Here is a 16,530-nt window from a genome sequence, read left to right as displayed (position 1 = left end):
ACTGCATCATAAAAAAAATCCTCTTTTCTCACCGTTCTCCAGTCTTCTTTCCTGTTATACTCCGTCCCACATAGTTCTTAAAATCCTGCCTGTGATTCATAGAAACGTGACGATCTTGTTTCTATCTGGGGTGAAGGGTTATTACTTTATGAGTACTTATAAGACATGTACAGGCATTCTGAATGGTGCTCAACCATGCCTTCTCAGGCTAGAATAATTGCACACATTTTCCAACATACCCGCTATTATTCTGAATTTTTGGGATGTGAATGGGTGACAATGGTCTGGAATGTTGTATCATAAGTGCCAACTCCTAGGGGCCAAGGCACTTTGGCCCCCCAATGTTTTATTTGAGGGGCCACCACCCACTGTTCAGAGGGAAGAGGAAGGTGAATGTGGGGCTGGAAGCAGCGCAGCTCAGTGGTCGGCAGCTCCCCCTCCCCACCTTTTCCTTGCATGGCAGGGGGAGGCGGAAGACAGGGACCACCGGCTGCCATGTTCAGCTCTTCCCCTTGGCTCCTGGCAACATAGCTCATGTGACGTCAGGATGCCATGTTGGGCCCCCGCAATCTTTTAGAGGAGTTGGCACCTCTGCATTGTCTAGCTCTCTATTCCTGCTGTTGTTTATAAACACCTGAGACAGCATTATGGAAAACCTCTGTCACTTGGCTGGACTTGTACGTTCAGAATCAACAGAAGCAGAAGCTAGCCCAACTCTATCTGATCTTTTATTTCTGTGTCGAGAAAAGAAAAATGAACTCCATCTCCCCCATTAGCAATTTGTTCCCTCAGACAGCAATATAGCAAAGATTTGTGTGCTTTTATTTTGTGCTTGCCTGGGTAGAAAAAGGATTTAGAAAGATAAGTCTGTCAAAAAGAAGAGTGCATCACAATTTCTCTCATATTGCACAATGTAAACACAATTATAATAAAAATCTTAATACGGTCTTTTGAACTTAGCACCCACACCAGTAGAACTGCAAAAAATATTGTTTATTTTTAGCACATTGCCAAAGCTACATTCTTCATCCTTGATAATATATGCAAAACAAGCACTCCTGATTTGATAAAGGACCTATAGGTAGGATTCTTCAAACAGAAAAACAAATTAGGATGTTTAGCTGTCATCACTACATGCTTTTGTAAAACCAGAAACAAAACTAATTTCTGTTGCACAGCTGGATTTTTTTTAAAGTCTCAATGAAGTTCCTGGTCTCTGATAAATCATCAGAATGAGAATAGGAAGCAAAACTAAAATACCCAGCTGAATATGAAGTGGAAACAAATTCCTATGTGCATTATATATTTGAAGCACTATCATGCCGCTTTAAAGAGTCTACCTCTAAAGCAGTGGTTTTAAACCAGTGTGCCATGGCACCCTGGGGTGCCTTGAATGATGGTCAGGGGAGCCATGGGCAACACTGGCCTCTGCCCCTCTTTCCTTCCCTCCTTCCTGATGCCCTCTTGCATCCCTGCCCCCCAAAAGCTTGCACTGCTGTTTGTTGCAGCAGCCCTGGCTACAAGCTCCATAGGCAAATGGTACCTCTGGGGTTGGTCAGGGGGTGCTGGTTGCCAGGAGCTGAGATGGCCTCAGAGTAAGCAAGCAAGGGGGTGAGGGGGCCCAGCCAGCTAGTCCACCAGTTCTTGCTGTTGGGAATGGACAGATAAGTCCCAGGCACCTCTCTTTGGGGAGGGGGACATCTCAGAGATGAGGGGTGGCAGCAGCGGCTGCCCAGAGGACTCCCAGAGGAGAGGAGAAAAGGTTGAGGGAACACTCCAGAAGGGGATGGTGTTTGAGAAAAGGTGAGAGGCTGCCAGCTCTGGAGGCAAGCGGTGATATAACTGGGCTTCTGAGCCCCACGGGGGGGGGCACAGAATGTAGTTGATTAAGAGCAGGGGTCAGCAAACTTTTTCAGTAGGGGGGCAGTGCACTGTCCCTCAGACCTTGTGGGGGGCTGGACTATATTTTTTGTTGGGGAGGGGGAAATGAACGAATTCCTATGCCCCACAAATAACCCAGAGATGCATTTTAAATAAAAGGACACATTCTACTCATGTAAAAACATGCTGATTCCCAGACCGTCTGTGGGCCGGATTAAGAAGGCGATTGGGCCGGATCTGGCCCCCGGGCCTTAGTTTGCCTACCCATGGTTAAGAGAGCTGTTGACTAAAAAAAGGTTGAAAAACCTCTGCTCTAAAGAATCCCTGAAACTGGCTTTTGTTTAGGGTCCTGAGAGTTGTTAGGAGGCACTTATTCCTGTTACAGAGTTACAATTCCCAGAGTTCCCCCAAAAGAGGGTTTGATTGTTACACCACTCTGGGAATTGTAGCTCTCTAAAGGTAATAGGCAATTCCTAAGAATGTTCAGCACCCTTGACAAACTACAGTTCCCAGGATTTTCTGGGGAAATTCATGGCTATTTAAAGTGGTATATATGTGACCACAGATACTATGCTTTTTAGATCAAGAAAACAAAAAAAAGTCCAAGAGTAGTAGAATAAAAAATATTCTAGGAGCAAAGAGAGCTTATGACAAATTTCCCTTTTATTTCTCAGATACAAACCAGAAGTGTAAGCAAGGCAACACTTGGGAAGCAGCAATGTGCTTTATATTATGATGCAGATGCAGTTAAAAGTACAAACAAATTAACAAGTTTGGCAAGAGGAGATGTGGTGCAGTTGGGAACATCATGACAGTGAAGTGCACATCTGTTGATGCTAAAATGCCTTAACGCCTGATAATTGTGGGAGAAGGTCCAAACCCTGTCGAAATCAACAGAGAGGTGTCAAAACAGCCATGTTACAATCCTTCAGTTGAAAGTAATGTAGACTATTTTTTTAAAGTTTGAAAGCGAAAGGACAATCATATATGAATGCAGGAATTTTAAACTCAATGTTCTGGGGAGGAGGGAAAGAACTTACTTTTCTTTACCTCTGGATGTTTTCCTTTTGTAATTTTTTTTTTTTACTCACATTACACGCAAACACTTGGAAACAGCCAAGGGCTTTGCGAAAATGGTCTAAAGTGGAGGAGCGGCAGAAAAAGAATGGTTTTCCCTTTCCGCACCTGCCATTTCACCATTTCAAATCATGCACACTCAGCTACTTTCCCCTCATTGGCATTTCCAGGCAGAGGCGAACGAAGGCGTTGTGACACCTGGGGCGGGTCGTCGCTACGTAGGGCGCATGTGCAGCGTCGCTACGTATGACGTATGGGCCGTATGTAGCAACGCTATACATGCGATGTACATAGCAGTTTGCCGCTGCCAGTGCTCCCTCCATCGCCACTGCAGCTGCATGTAGCGGATCCTCCGTTCACGGCTGTAGCGGTGACAGAGGGATCCCAGCACCATCCGTACGGCGCTGGAGCGGTGCTGGCGGCAAACCGCTATGTACAGCACATATGCAACGCCACACATGAGATGTACATAGCGGTTTGCTGCCGGTGCCAGGATCCTCTGCTCGCGGCTGTAGCCACAAACAAAGGATCCTCCGCATGTGGCTACGGATGCGCGATGGCTGCTTGAGCTGCTGCAAGCCCCCACAGGGTGCCTTCTTGTCACCCCCCAGACATGGCACCCGGGGCGAACCACACCCCCCACTCCTGTTGCGACGCCACTGTTTCCAGGAAGTGGCTGCCACAAGCACATGGTTTAGATGGTGAAGCAGGCATAAGAATGGATAGCTGCCTGGGTGAGTATTGATTTAGCACAAACATGTGGTGGCTGGAAAGGTCACACCCTTCCCTCTTTCCCTGCTGTTTTCCAGCTGTTTAAAGACATTTTGTGTAACTTTGTACGATGAATAGCTCAGCTGGTTAGAGCATGGTGCTGATAACACCAGGGTTGCAGGTTCAATCCCCGTACGGGACAGCTGCACATCCCTGCGCTGAGGGGAGTTTGACTAGATGATCCTTAGGGTCTCTTCCAACTTTACAATTCTAGGATGCTGTGAATAAGTCAAGTTAGGATAAATGGCACCTAGGTGCCAAAATCCCAAGAAAGCTGATAAGACTATGTAAGTGACCACAGCTGCATGGATGTTATTGGCCCAGAGATGGAAAGAAGATAAATTCCCTACCAGAGAAGAACTGCGGATCAAGTTGATGGATTATGCCAAAATGGCTAAAATGACCGGAAAAATCAGAAATCAGGAAGACCAAAATTTCAATAAGGAACAGGGGTAATTTATAACTTATCCTAAAGACCATTGTAAACAGTTAAAATCGTTGGTAGGACTGGAATATCACTTGTAGTTTAATTGTGAATTTTGGAGGTAAAAGATTTGGATTATTATAAAAGATGCAGGAGGAAATGATTAATAGGGCTGACAAAGGGGAGGAGGGAACGCCTTGGAATCTCATTTTTATGTTGTATATTGGACATGTGACTGTAAAATTTTAATCTGAAAAACCAAATAAATTTATTTTGTTTAAATGATAGATGGCACTGTTGCGATCACACAGGGTCCCCGGACCTTTCACAGTCTATTGATCACTGTGCCACCACTTTATTTCTCACTGCCACCACCCAGGCCCTACCTGGTACAATACTGAGTCCAGTCAGGGTTAAATTGGAACATAAACTTCTGTTTATTTATTGCAGTTTAACAAGCGTGTGGTTTCATAAACAGTATCGGTCAATTATAATTGTGGGGTGCCTATCCAGACCTATAACTTCCGCTACCTGCTCTCACTCACTAAACCACCTCTCAGATATTTACTTGTCTTCCTAGCTCCTAACTGTTCCTGAATCAGCTTATTTTGCTACACTAACTCAACCTACCCCCAATTCACTCCCACTCCAACCACCCACCCAACTCCCAACGAACTCCTCCCTTTGCCCCTTCCAGAGTTGGTTTCATAGTCCCTCTGACTCCACCCCCCTGGGTCCTGATTGGGTAACCTGTTTAACTATTTCCCCTCCAGCACTCTCATATGTCAACGTCACAGGCACTATATAATGCTATACCTCTTTAACCAACTCTTTTAGTAAATATTTCAGAAATGTAAGCAAATATTGCCGTGCCCAAAAAATAGGTTGGAACTAGGGATGGGATAATTCACCCATTTCACTTTCTCTTACTTTCTAATTTCCTAGTCTTCAGTCATATACATCTCCACATCAGTCTGCAATTTTTACATATCCCTAACCAAAAGGGTCTTCATGAAAATTCACCATCATTTTCATCTGTATTTTTCCTATTCTTCCCAATTTGCAATCAGTTTTCTTCAATATAACAAATGTTATTTTCATTAATATATGCAGTTTTGTGCTCACTTCAGCCTGCTACATGCATTTTTGTACATGTGACCGATTAACTGCATTGCAAAATTCAGAGAAGTGTGAATTTCAAAAGCTGGTTGTGTTTTGCTTTGTGTATTGTTCTGCAAAGTGAAAATTAGGTAGGTTCATGAACTGAACCAAATTTCAGTTCCCTGGCTGAAATGTTCTCTGATGCCTTAGGGAATGCTGTGTACAAGCTAAATGAAGTGGGGGAAATAGACATGGGATAGGACGCCATTTCCCCATTTACAAATATTTTCCTCTCAATTTGGTTTTACCTACATTAACTTCAAACATTGTAGGGTCGATGGAACATATTATGAGGTTTGGAAAGTTATCAAAGAAGCAAAAAGTGCAAATGAAAACTCACCAGTGAGATACCATTATTATCTAAACACACGTGGTCCAGTGGTTCACTTAACTGAGCACTGTAAAAGTGAAAACTTGAGTAAATAAAGTTGTAGCTATAATGAATGGGGTGAATGGCAAATATCTTTATTTTATTTTTTTAAAGAATATTTATTGAGATTATACAAAGAATTACACATAAAGAAAAAACAAACAAAAACTATCAAACACAAGCTAACAAGAAAGTTGACAAAAAGACAACCTAGAAAGAAGGAAAGGAAATAGAAAAAAAGGGAAAAAAAAGATATTTTAAAAAAAGAATAAATCCATTTTTCAGCATCTTTGATCTCATTTGCTTATTTCCTTGACCTCCTCACACCTCCCCTTTTGTATTCCCGTTTTCCAAGTCTTTCCAGCAAATCCTTGCCCTCTTTCATTTAACTTTGCTCTATACTTAACCTATTATAACTATACATGACAAATATCTTTAAAAGTTTGGCAGGTGGGGTGTGGAAGCTTCTGGGACATCTTCATTGCCTCTGTCCAGTCCTGAACATCTTTCCTGATTCCTGAACTCCTGAACTCTGAGTCCAATGCCAAGCCTGTACCATTTGCCTTCTGAATAAAGATCTCTTTTGAGCTTACACCTAACAGCTTCTGCTGGGAATGAGGCCGGACAATATGGAAGGCTGATGGGCAAGGATGAATTGTGAGGGTTTCTCAGGGACTAACCATATACAGGTGAAGGCTCCCAGCTGAATGATGGCCCAGAGCAGACTGGGAAAGAGCCCAGGCATGTTATGTCAGTTTCTAGTACACTGCAATCTATTCAGAAAGGCTAATCTATATAGACAGATTTAGCCAAGCACAAGCAAGTTATGATATAGCCATGCTGCTCAGCTTTCTCTAGAGATTCTTTGTATATTTAATAATTGAAGGAATCTCTGCTTGTACTCTCCATTGCTATGTATCGCCATAGAAAGCCTAGACCAGCTCCGGCCACCGTGATGCTCAATAAGAAGTTGGAGGAAATATTGAGTAGAAGCTTCTAGGAATAGTTTGCCTGTCAGCTCTTGGCAAATTTGCTGTAGTCCCTGTTTGGAGATCCCAGACAGGGCTATCCCCAATCAAATAAAATACATATTTGCCCAAATAAAACACTTCTGTATTGTGCACAGCCCTATCTATAGTGTAAACCACTTAGAAGTTTTTGTTGAGTAAGCCAATGTGGTGTAGTGGTTGGAGTGTCAGACTAGGAGACTAGACTTCTATTCCCCACATCACCATCATCATAATTTTATTATTTGTACCACGTCCATCTGTCTGGGTTGCCCCAGCCACTCTGAGCAGCTTCCAACAAAATATAAAAACATAGGAAGTCATCAAACATTTAAAACTTCCCTAAGCAGGGCTGCCTTCAGATGTCTTCTAAAAGTCATATAGTTGTTTATCTCCTTGGCATCTGGTGGGAGGGCATTCCACAGGGCGGGCTGGACTGCCAAAAAGGCCCTCTGCCTGGTTGCCTGTAACCTCAGTTCTTGCAGTGAGGGAACTGCCAGAAGGCCCTTGGAGGTGGACCTCAGTGTCCAGGCTGAGTGATGGGGGTGGAGATGCTCTTTCAGGTATATGGGACCGAGGCTATTTAGGGCTTTAAAGGTCAGCACCAACACTTGAAAATATTTTGGAAGCCATATAACCTTTTAGTGTTATATGGTCCTGGTGGCTACTCCCTGTCACCAGTCTAGAAGCCACATTCTGGATTGGTTGCAGTTTCCAAGTCACCTTCAAAAGTGGTCCCATGTAGAGTGCATTGCAGTAGTCCAAGTGGGAGATAACCAGAGCATTTACCATTCTGGTGAAACAGTGTGCAGGCAGGTATATCAGATGGAGCTGGTAGACAGCTCCCCTGGACACAGAATTGACCTGTGCCTCCATGGGCAGCTGTGAGTCCCAAATGACTTCCAGGCTGTGCACCTGGTCCTTCAGGGGCACAGTTACCCTAATGAGGGAGTCCCCCACATCTGCCCACCTCCTGTTCCTCAGAAACAGTACCTCTGTCTTTTCAGGATTCAACCTCATTCCATTGACCACCCTCCATATTCTATCCATATATCCATGGGTGACCTTGGGCCAGTCACAGTCTTTCAGTCTAACTATATATGCCACCTTGAACTCCTTGGAAGAAAAGTGGGATATAAATGTTATAATCGGAGGCAACAGTTCATACAAACAGGACTCCAGTTTTATACTGCGATATTAACTTCCAGAAATGTGACAGCATGGAGTGTTATATAGGTATACTATTGGCTATCAAGTTGGTAGCTACTAAGAAAATGAGAAATTAATTTGCAAAGAATTAAGTCGCGAGGCACGATTGTCTCCTACTTTTTAAGGAGAGGAAAATTCACCAGCCAATGAATCTGCAATATTCAGGCCATCACCTTTGTTTGATAAGAAAACAGAAGGGGAAAGCATCTGCAGGAGGAGGTACAACAGCAGGAGAGATCATAAAAAACCCTAGGCAGTGGGAGATTTACTTCCTGAGTGCTGGCTCCAACTGATTAGCAACAAAGAAGAGGATCTGAAAGGCAAACGGGGAATCAGAAGTGCAGTGGAAAGCATAAAACCACCACCATATGTAAGGGGTGCTCAGAAATGACAACTTGTTCACAAAGAATTATGCCTGTCTCCATATCATTTCTAATTTAATTTGACACAGCCCTGGTTTACATCAGGAAAAAGATCCTCACCCCCGAATGCACCTAAAACACCACTGGACAAATAGCTACAACTAATATTCCTAAAAGTGCTTCTCTTTGATGAATTTGTGCATTCCCTTCCTCCCCCCACAGTATAGCTGAGATGTCCACCAAATAAAGGGGAATGTTTGAAATACGCAACACAGCCCAGTTTGCCATTTAGTGCTCAGAACGTGAAGCCCTGATTGGAAAGGGCGGAATGAAATGATTAGTCTGCTGCCTGCTGATGTGACAACATCCTTAACTCTGCAACGAGAGAGCCTTCTCTTTACAGTTGTTCCTAGAGGGGTCGTGCATTTGGAGTGTCAAGGCAACAGCCACTTGTTTCTAATCTAAAACCTATTACTTTCCCCCTTCCTTGAACCAGATCTCTCTTTTGCAGCTTGAATGCAAAGCACAGGCTTCCGTGTATAGAGGTTGGAAATCTCAGGACCATCTCCACTTGAAACATGCAGTTAGAAGATGGAACAAAGGCAACAGACTTAAATCAACAGAAGTAGAGTGTCCAGACCAAGGGAAGTCATAGTCCCACTCTATTCTGCCTTGGTCAGACCACACCTGGAATACTGTGTCCAATTCTGGGCACCACAATTTAAGAAGGATGTTGACAAGCTGGAATGTGTGCTGAGAAGAGCAACCAAGATGATCAAGGGTCTGGAAACTAAGCCTCACAAAGAACACTTGAAGGAGCTGGATATGTTTAGCCTGGAAAAGAGGAGATTGAGAGGAAATATGATAGCCATCTTCTAATATCTTAAGGTCTGACACATGGAAGAGGGAGCTTGCTTGTTTTCTCCTGCTCTGGAGGGCAGGACTCGGGGCAATGGCTTCAAGTTACAAGAAAGGAGATTCCCACTAAACATCAGGAAACCTTTCTGACAGTAAGAGCTGTTCGCCAGTGGAGCAGACTCCTAGAAGAGGTGATGGACTATCCTTCTTTGGAGGTTTTTAAGCAGAGGTTGGATGGCCATCTGTCATGGATGCTTTAGCTGAAATTCCTGCATTGCAGGGGGTTAGACTAGATGACCCGTGGGGTCCCTTCCAACTCTATGATTCTAAGTGGTCATGGGCCTCTTCCCTGACTGCCTCCTCTTCTGTTTCATAGGTAAACTATATGTAGATACAGATATCACAACTTTTAACACAAAAGCTTTTTTTTTTTAATGTGAGGAATTATTTGGCTGGGTTAATTATTTAATTTTCTCTTTTCTGAATGACACTTATCCAGCAGCTTACTTGTGAGGTGACTGAGGGTGGTGGGTTAATGCTATTTGAGGCTGCATCAACAGAAGCATAGCATCCTGATCAAAGGAAGTCATCACCCCACACTTCAAAACGACCTTGACAAATTAGAGAACTGGGCCAAAACAAACAAGATGAATTTTAACAGGGAGAAATGTAAAGTATTGCACTTGGGCAAAAAAAATGAGAGGCACAAATTCAAGATGGGTGACACCTGGCTTGAGAGCAGTACATGTGAAAAGGATCTAGGAGTCTTGGTTGACCACAAACTTGACATGAGCCAACAGTGTGACGCGGCAGCTAAAAAAGCCAATGCAATTATGGGCTGCATCAATAGGAGTATAGCATCTAGATCAAGGGAAGTAATAGTGCCACTGTATTCTGCTCTGGTCAGACCTCACCTGGAGTACTGTGTCCAGTTCTGGGCGCCACAGTTCAAGAAGGACACTGACAAACTGGAACGTGTCCAGAGGAGGGCAACCAAAATGGTCAAAGGCCTGGAAACGATGCCTTATGAGGAACGGCTAAGGGAGCTGGGCATGTTTAGCCTGGAGAAGAGGAGGTTAAGGGGTGATATGATAGCCATGTTCAAATATATAAAAGGATGGCACATAGAGGAGGGAGAAAGGTTGTTTTCTGCTGCTCCAGAGAAGCGGACACGGAGCAATGGATCCAAACTACAAGAAAGAAGATTCCACCTAAACATTAGGAAGAACTTCCTGACAGTAAGAGCTGTTTGACAGTGGAATTTGCTGCCAAGGAGTGTGGTGGAGTCTCCTTCTTTGGAGGTCTTTAAGCAGAGGCTTGACAACCATATGTCAGGAGTGCTCTGATGGTGTTTCCTGCTTGGCAGGGGGTTGGACTCGATGGCCCTTGTGGTCTCTTCCAACTCTATGATTCTATGATTCTATGATTCTACTCTATCTGCCACCCCTGGAGGTCCACACCTGGAGTCCTGAGTCTAGTTCTGGGTGCCACAATTTAAGAAGGATATTGACAAGCTGAATTTGTTTAGAGGAGGGCAACCAAAATGATCAAGGCTCTGGAAACCTTATAAGGAAGTTGGGTTTGTTTAGCCTGGTAAAGAGGAGACTGAGAGGATATATGATAAACATCTTCAAATATCCAAAGGGCTGTCACATGGAAGATAGAGCATGCTTGTTTTCTCCTGCTCCATAAACTAGGAACTGAATGAATGGATTCAAGTTTCAAGAAAGGAGATTTTGACTAGACTTTCTGACAGTAGGAGCTGTTCAACAGTGGAACAAACTTCCACAAGGGGTGATGGACCCTTGGATGTTTTTAAGCAGGGGTTGGATGACCATATGCCATTTATGATTTAATTGAGTTTCCTGCATCTCATGGGGTTGGACCATATGATCCTTGGGGGGGGGGTCCCTTCCATCTCTAAAGTATGAGATTCTATGATTCTGAAGACTCCCTGTGCTGAAAAAGGACCATAAGAGGAGTTTCAAATCCCCAGCATTTTTGGGTAGGGCTCAGAGAGACTTCCTGTCTGAAATCCTAGAGAGCTACTGACAGTCAGTGTAGACAGGACTGAGCTAGGTGGATCTGACTCAGCAAAAGACTGCTTCCTAAGTTACCATATCTTTATGTCGTTCTCTGCGCTTTAATTGGGGGTAGTTATGTGCAATCAGTGCACTTGCTAGTGCTAGAGCCAGTGTGGTGTAGTGGTTAAGAGCGGTAGTCTCGTAATCTGGGGAACCGGGTTCGCGTCTCCGCTCCTCCACATGCAGCTGCTGGGTCACCTTAGGCCAGTCACACTTCTTTGAAGTCTCTCAGCCCCACTCACCTCACAGAGTGTTTGTTGTGGGGGAGGAAGGGAAAGGGGAATGTTAGCCGCTTTGAGACTCCTTAAAGGGAGTGAAAGGCAGGATATCAAATCCAAACTCCTCCTCCTCCTCCTCTTCTTCTTCTTCTTGCTGGATTTGTTTTAGATTTTAAACCATTTTTGCACTGTTTTCTTTAGAATTAACCACAAGAACAAAAACCTGCCGACATGTGAGGTAGGCAACCTCCCCCCTTTCCCGTGCTTACAGAAATACCCAACTGAAAATGCTATGAGGTTTTCAGGAAACTGAACCCCCCAGGAAAGCCCCCAGAAAGACAATTTGCAAAATAAAATAAAGGACACCAACACCTCTTGGTCATGTCAAAAGTAAGATAAATGCAACAACAACAATAACATGAGAATTTCAGGAAAAAAATTCCGTTCGCTAATTTTCAAATGCAATTTCTTTCCCCATTAACTGATGGCGAATGATTTGAAAATGCAAAAGAAATATTTGGCACAAAACTGGTAAGTTGAATGAGGATACATTTCTTTCGTTGTTCATAATTTTTTTTTAAAAAATGCAACCCCCTTAAAAAATTTTTTTAAAAAGAAGAGTAGCTTTTTAAAAAATCTACTGCTTTTCTGAAATGCCTCCATGCGGGATCCTTAGGTCAGTGTTTCCCAACCGGTGTTCCGCGGCACACTAGTGTGCCGTGAGACATCGGCTGGTGTGCCGTGGGAGCGAGGCGGGCGAGTCGGGCGGTGAGAGGCGGCGGCGGCGAGGATCCGCGTCGAGCCGGGGGCGGCTCCGCGGTGGTGGTGCCGAGCGGCGGGGCAGCGCGTGCAAATGGAGGAGCGCGAGACAGCGGAGGAGGAGGAGGCCGGCATGTCCGGGCAGCAGCAGCAACAACAGCAGCAGCAGCAACTCCCGCCGCCGCCCCCTCCTCCGCCCGCTATCGCCGCCACCACCACAACAGCCGCCGCCGCCTCAGCTGCCGCCGTCCCTCAGTCCCTCGCTCTGTTGCCTCCCCACCCCCAAAGCTTGGAGGTTCCCCGGCAAGGGGGAGGGGAAAAAAGTGAAAACTTTCACTTTCGTGCGTCCCTCCCGGCGTGACGCTGCGCGCTGACGTCACGGGGCAGTAATGGTGGTGTGCCGCGAGATTTTTTTGATTAAACAGGTGTGCCGTTGCCCAAAAAAGGTGGGGAAACACTGCCTTAGGTGATGAAAAGAAGATTATCACAATATCTGCTATGCGCTGGAGTAACCGTTCCTTTTGATTTTATCTAATATGTATGAAGTTTGTACATGACAAGATTTTAAATGGAAGCGGAGTTTTATATCTAATTATAGCTAAGGCCTTGTCACATCACCAAGATCGCATACAAGCCTCAGAGTAATCCCTCTGCTGTAACATCACTTTGTGCCCCATTCTGTCATGTTTTCCCTTTCTAGCTTATCTGGAAGTTGGGTAGAATTCAGGTATATTACATAGCAATCATATGCCAATAAGAAGTAGCTATTTATACAGGATAACATTTTTGTGTGCTTTTTTAAAAATTACAGTGAAGAGGAATACGGTGGTGCCCCACAAGACGAATGCCTCGCAAGACGGAAAACTCGCTAGACGAAAGAGTTTTCCGTTTTGGAGGTGCTTCGCAAAACGAATTTCCTATGGGCTTGCTTCGCAAGACGACAATGTCTTGCGAGTTCCTGCTGGTTTTTTCCCCTCCTCCCCCCTTTTTCTAAGTCGCTAAGTCGCTTATCAGCTGATCCGATCAGCAGATAAGCCGCTAAAAGCCGCTAAAAGCGCTAATAGCGCTAATCCGTTAATCCGTCAATGGGCTTGCTTCGCAAGACGAAAAAACTGCTAGACGAAGAGAATCACAGAACGGATTCTTTTCGTCTTGCGAGGCACCACTGTATTGGGTTGCAGCTGACAAAGTCATTGTACAAGTGGAATGCTATGTTTGTGCAATGGAATCACCTCTCCCAATTCCTCTTCACAAAGCACACTGGCTTACCCCATGATTGAGGGGGCTGGGGCCGAGGCCACATGATGGGCACACGTCACTCATGCATGCCATACGATGTCCTAACATGTTGTGCACATGCCGTGCAGCTTGTGTGAGTGATTCAAGCATGCCGTGCAGTGTGCGTGCATGGCTGTCACAGAATTCTGAGGGGGCCCAGCCCCCTCCTTGATGTGGGATGTATCATCACTGAAGCAGTCAAACACAACATTTCATGTTGCCTAGAGTGGACACACAGAGGAATGTTGCTCCAGACAGGGAGGACTTCCTGTCATACCTGCTCTGGAGCCTTCTCCCCCTGTGTGTGACCAGGTAGATGGGCGTGACTCTAGCAGACCCTGTAAAAGGGCTCGCCACGCAGCCATCTTCCCTTTGCCCATTTTCTCTTTTCGGACTTCTCTCTTGGACCTCCTCTTCTGGCTCTTAGCCATCACATGGTTCATCCTTACAGAAGATGGAGGCCACAAGGTAGAAAGGTTGAGGCCTAGCTCTTTTCTTTACAAATGTAACTGCAACCACAAGGGGTGGGGGAGCCTGCCTTCAGATTACTGCTGTGAACTGAATGTAAGTAAACTTTACTCTTACTTTTAAAGAAGATTGTCGTGTTATTATTTTTAAGAGGGAAGTAAAAGGGGAAACTTACCAGGAACAATCCAGACCGGAGAAGCCAGCCTGGATTGCTCAACTTAAATGATTCTAATGAGTCCATCAACTTGCTTCTAGCAATGTGCAAGGAATGTGCTCTGCTGCTTGCTCACTAGCATGAGTGAGGAGGGATAATATTTAATCAATATATCCTCTCCTACTAAACCACTGAGTCTAGGGCTTGCTGATCAGAAGGTTGGTGGTTCAAATCCCCAGGACGGGGTGAGCTCCTGTTGCTCAGTCCCAGCTCCTGCCCACCTAGCAGTTTGAAAGCACGTCAAAGTGCTAGTAGATAACTAGGTACCGCTCTGGAGGGAAGGTAAACGGCATTTCTGTGCGCTGCTCTGGTTCTCCAGAAATGGTTTAGTCATGCTGGCCACACGACCCAGAAGCTGTATGCCGGCTCCCTTGGCCAATAAAGTGAGATGAGCACCGCAACCCCAGAGTCATCCACGACTGGACCTAATGGTCAGGGGTCCCTTTTTACTTTTTTACTTTCTTCAACATTCCCCCACTTGAAAATAAAGGGGGCCCTTGCCCCCCCCCCCGATTGCACCCCTGCTCTCCACATGCCCCAAGAACCCCCATCTGCTGAGGATTTGGACCAGATGTGGAAGAAGGTCCTAGGGTGAGGAGAGGGATGGACAGCTCCACTGTGCAAATGGAAGTCATTCCATGAACACAATGGCTTTCTTGGATTCACCCAATGAGCAGAATATTTACATGAACAAAGGCAAAAACATTTTACTTTTTAAAAAAAAAAATATTGATAAATGCAAACACAAACCAGAACACTAAACAAACTTATTATACATACATACATACGCCTCTCAACTTAGATTACAAAAAAAGAAAACAAACACACAAACTAAACATAAAGACATAAATCTTGACTTCCCTCCACCCATATGTGGCTTCCTTTGTTTCTTTTCTTCTTTTCGCTGTGTTATCAATATTATTTTTGACTATCTCGTCTTATACTTACTCAATAAGTTTCATTCATTGCATATCAATATATTAATACCAGAACAATGTTTTTTGATGTATTCCTTCATGCAAGTCCACTCCTCTATCAGTTTTTGGTCTGATTGACCTGCTGTAAGTCTTGCTGAGTCTATATATTCACAAAATCTTATTTGCCATTCTCTTATTGAGGGAGTTTTTTCTCCCTTCCAATTTTTTCGCTATCATCATTCTGGCCACAGGGGTTGCATATAAGAAAACTTTTTTCCTAGTGGCAGGAATGTCAGTCAATATAATTCCCAAGAGGTCCACCTCTGGTGTTTTGTTTTGTTTTTACATGATATTTTAAGCATTTTTAAAAGTTCCTCTTGAATGTCACTCCAAAATTGTTTAATATACACACACTCCCACCACATATGATACATGGTTCCAATCTCTGTTTTGCATCTCCAGCACAAATTAGATTTTGATTTATAAGTTTTCACCAATTTGACCGGGGTTAAATACCATTGATATATCATTTTCATTATATTTTCCTCTGATTGTGATGCAGACTGTGAATTTGATATCATATTTCCATAATTTCTCCCATTGGTCTAATCAAATCGTGTGGCCTATACACATTTTACTTCGAAAGTGCCACTTGGGGAAGTGCAAGGGGCAAGCAGAATATGAAATGGAAGAATGGTATAAAGAAGTGTGGGATATAGCTATTAATGATAAATTAACATGTGTCATTAAGGAAAGACGGGGAATAAGCAGGAGAAATGATTCTGAGGAGATATGGAGGGTGGTTGTAGAATTTGTACTGTTAAAATGGAAAGGAGTCAAACCATCGCAAGAGGTGTTGAAATTTTGGGAGGTTGGATAGTTACAATGGAATGGTCATGGTGATGGGGTGCACATATTTATTCTTTTTATTTATGATTATTATGATTTTTTTATGATTATTGCTTTGTCAATTTTTTTAAAAAAAGAATGTATAAAATGTAAATAAATGTATAAATGTATAAAATGGTGGCATTTCCCTCTTTGCAAAAAAGATACTTCTGTACTTATAGGTCTTTAAGTCTTTAACCTTTGGCTCATATCATTCTTTGCAATTATATTTCCCCAAGAGTTGATATTCTGCATAGTCATGGTAGAGTCAAACACATAAAGACATTCAAAAGGCTTCCACTGTAGAGAGCTGTTTCTAGGTCATAACATTTTATTGTGTGCAATCAGGAAAGGTGGTGTGGCCAGAAAACCCTACATTGGTTTCTGAAATTACTGTGCTACTAGTATGTTCCAATCAATGAGAACCTTTCAGCCATGAACTTTTATTGATTTGTATTCCCTTGCGAAACTTAAACAGCCTTCCTTAAGTCTTCCAATTTCACTATCATGATTTATTTTTCTGGGGAGGAAATGGCTGAAGAATGACATTTATTTGTGTTATCTGTACAACACTTACAACACTT

At 43.8% G+C, this 16,530-nt stretch overlaps 1 long non-coding RNA gene across 1 annotated transcript in view; it reads right to left on the bottom strand.

Moving 5' to 3' along the window:
- Positions 1-4,566: 4,566 nt before the first annotated feature.
- LOC308589525 overlaps positions 4,567-16,530 on the bottom strand; it is a 365,697-nt gene continuing 353,733 nt past the window's right edge. The window contains exon 2 of the long non-coding RNA XR_014009354.1: positions 4,567-4,755. This is a non-coding gene — a long non-coding RNA (uncharacterized lncRNA). The remainder of the gene's footprint in view (positions 4,756-16,530) is intronic.

This window comes from Podarcis bocagei (assembly GCF_964188305.1).
Source record: "Podarcis bocagei genome assembly, chromosome: 6".
Lineage (NCBI taxonomy): Eukaryota > Metazoa > Chordata > Lepidosauria > Squamata > Lacertidae > Podarcis > Podarcis bocagei.
Note: the sequence above shows the minus strand (reverse complement) of the source record. Positions and strands in the feature narration are given on the sequence as shown.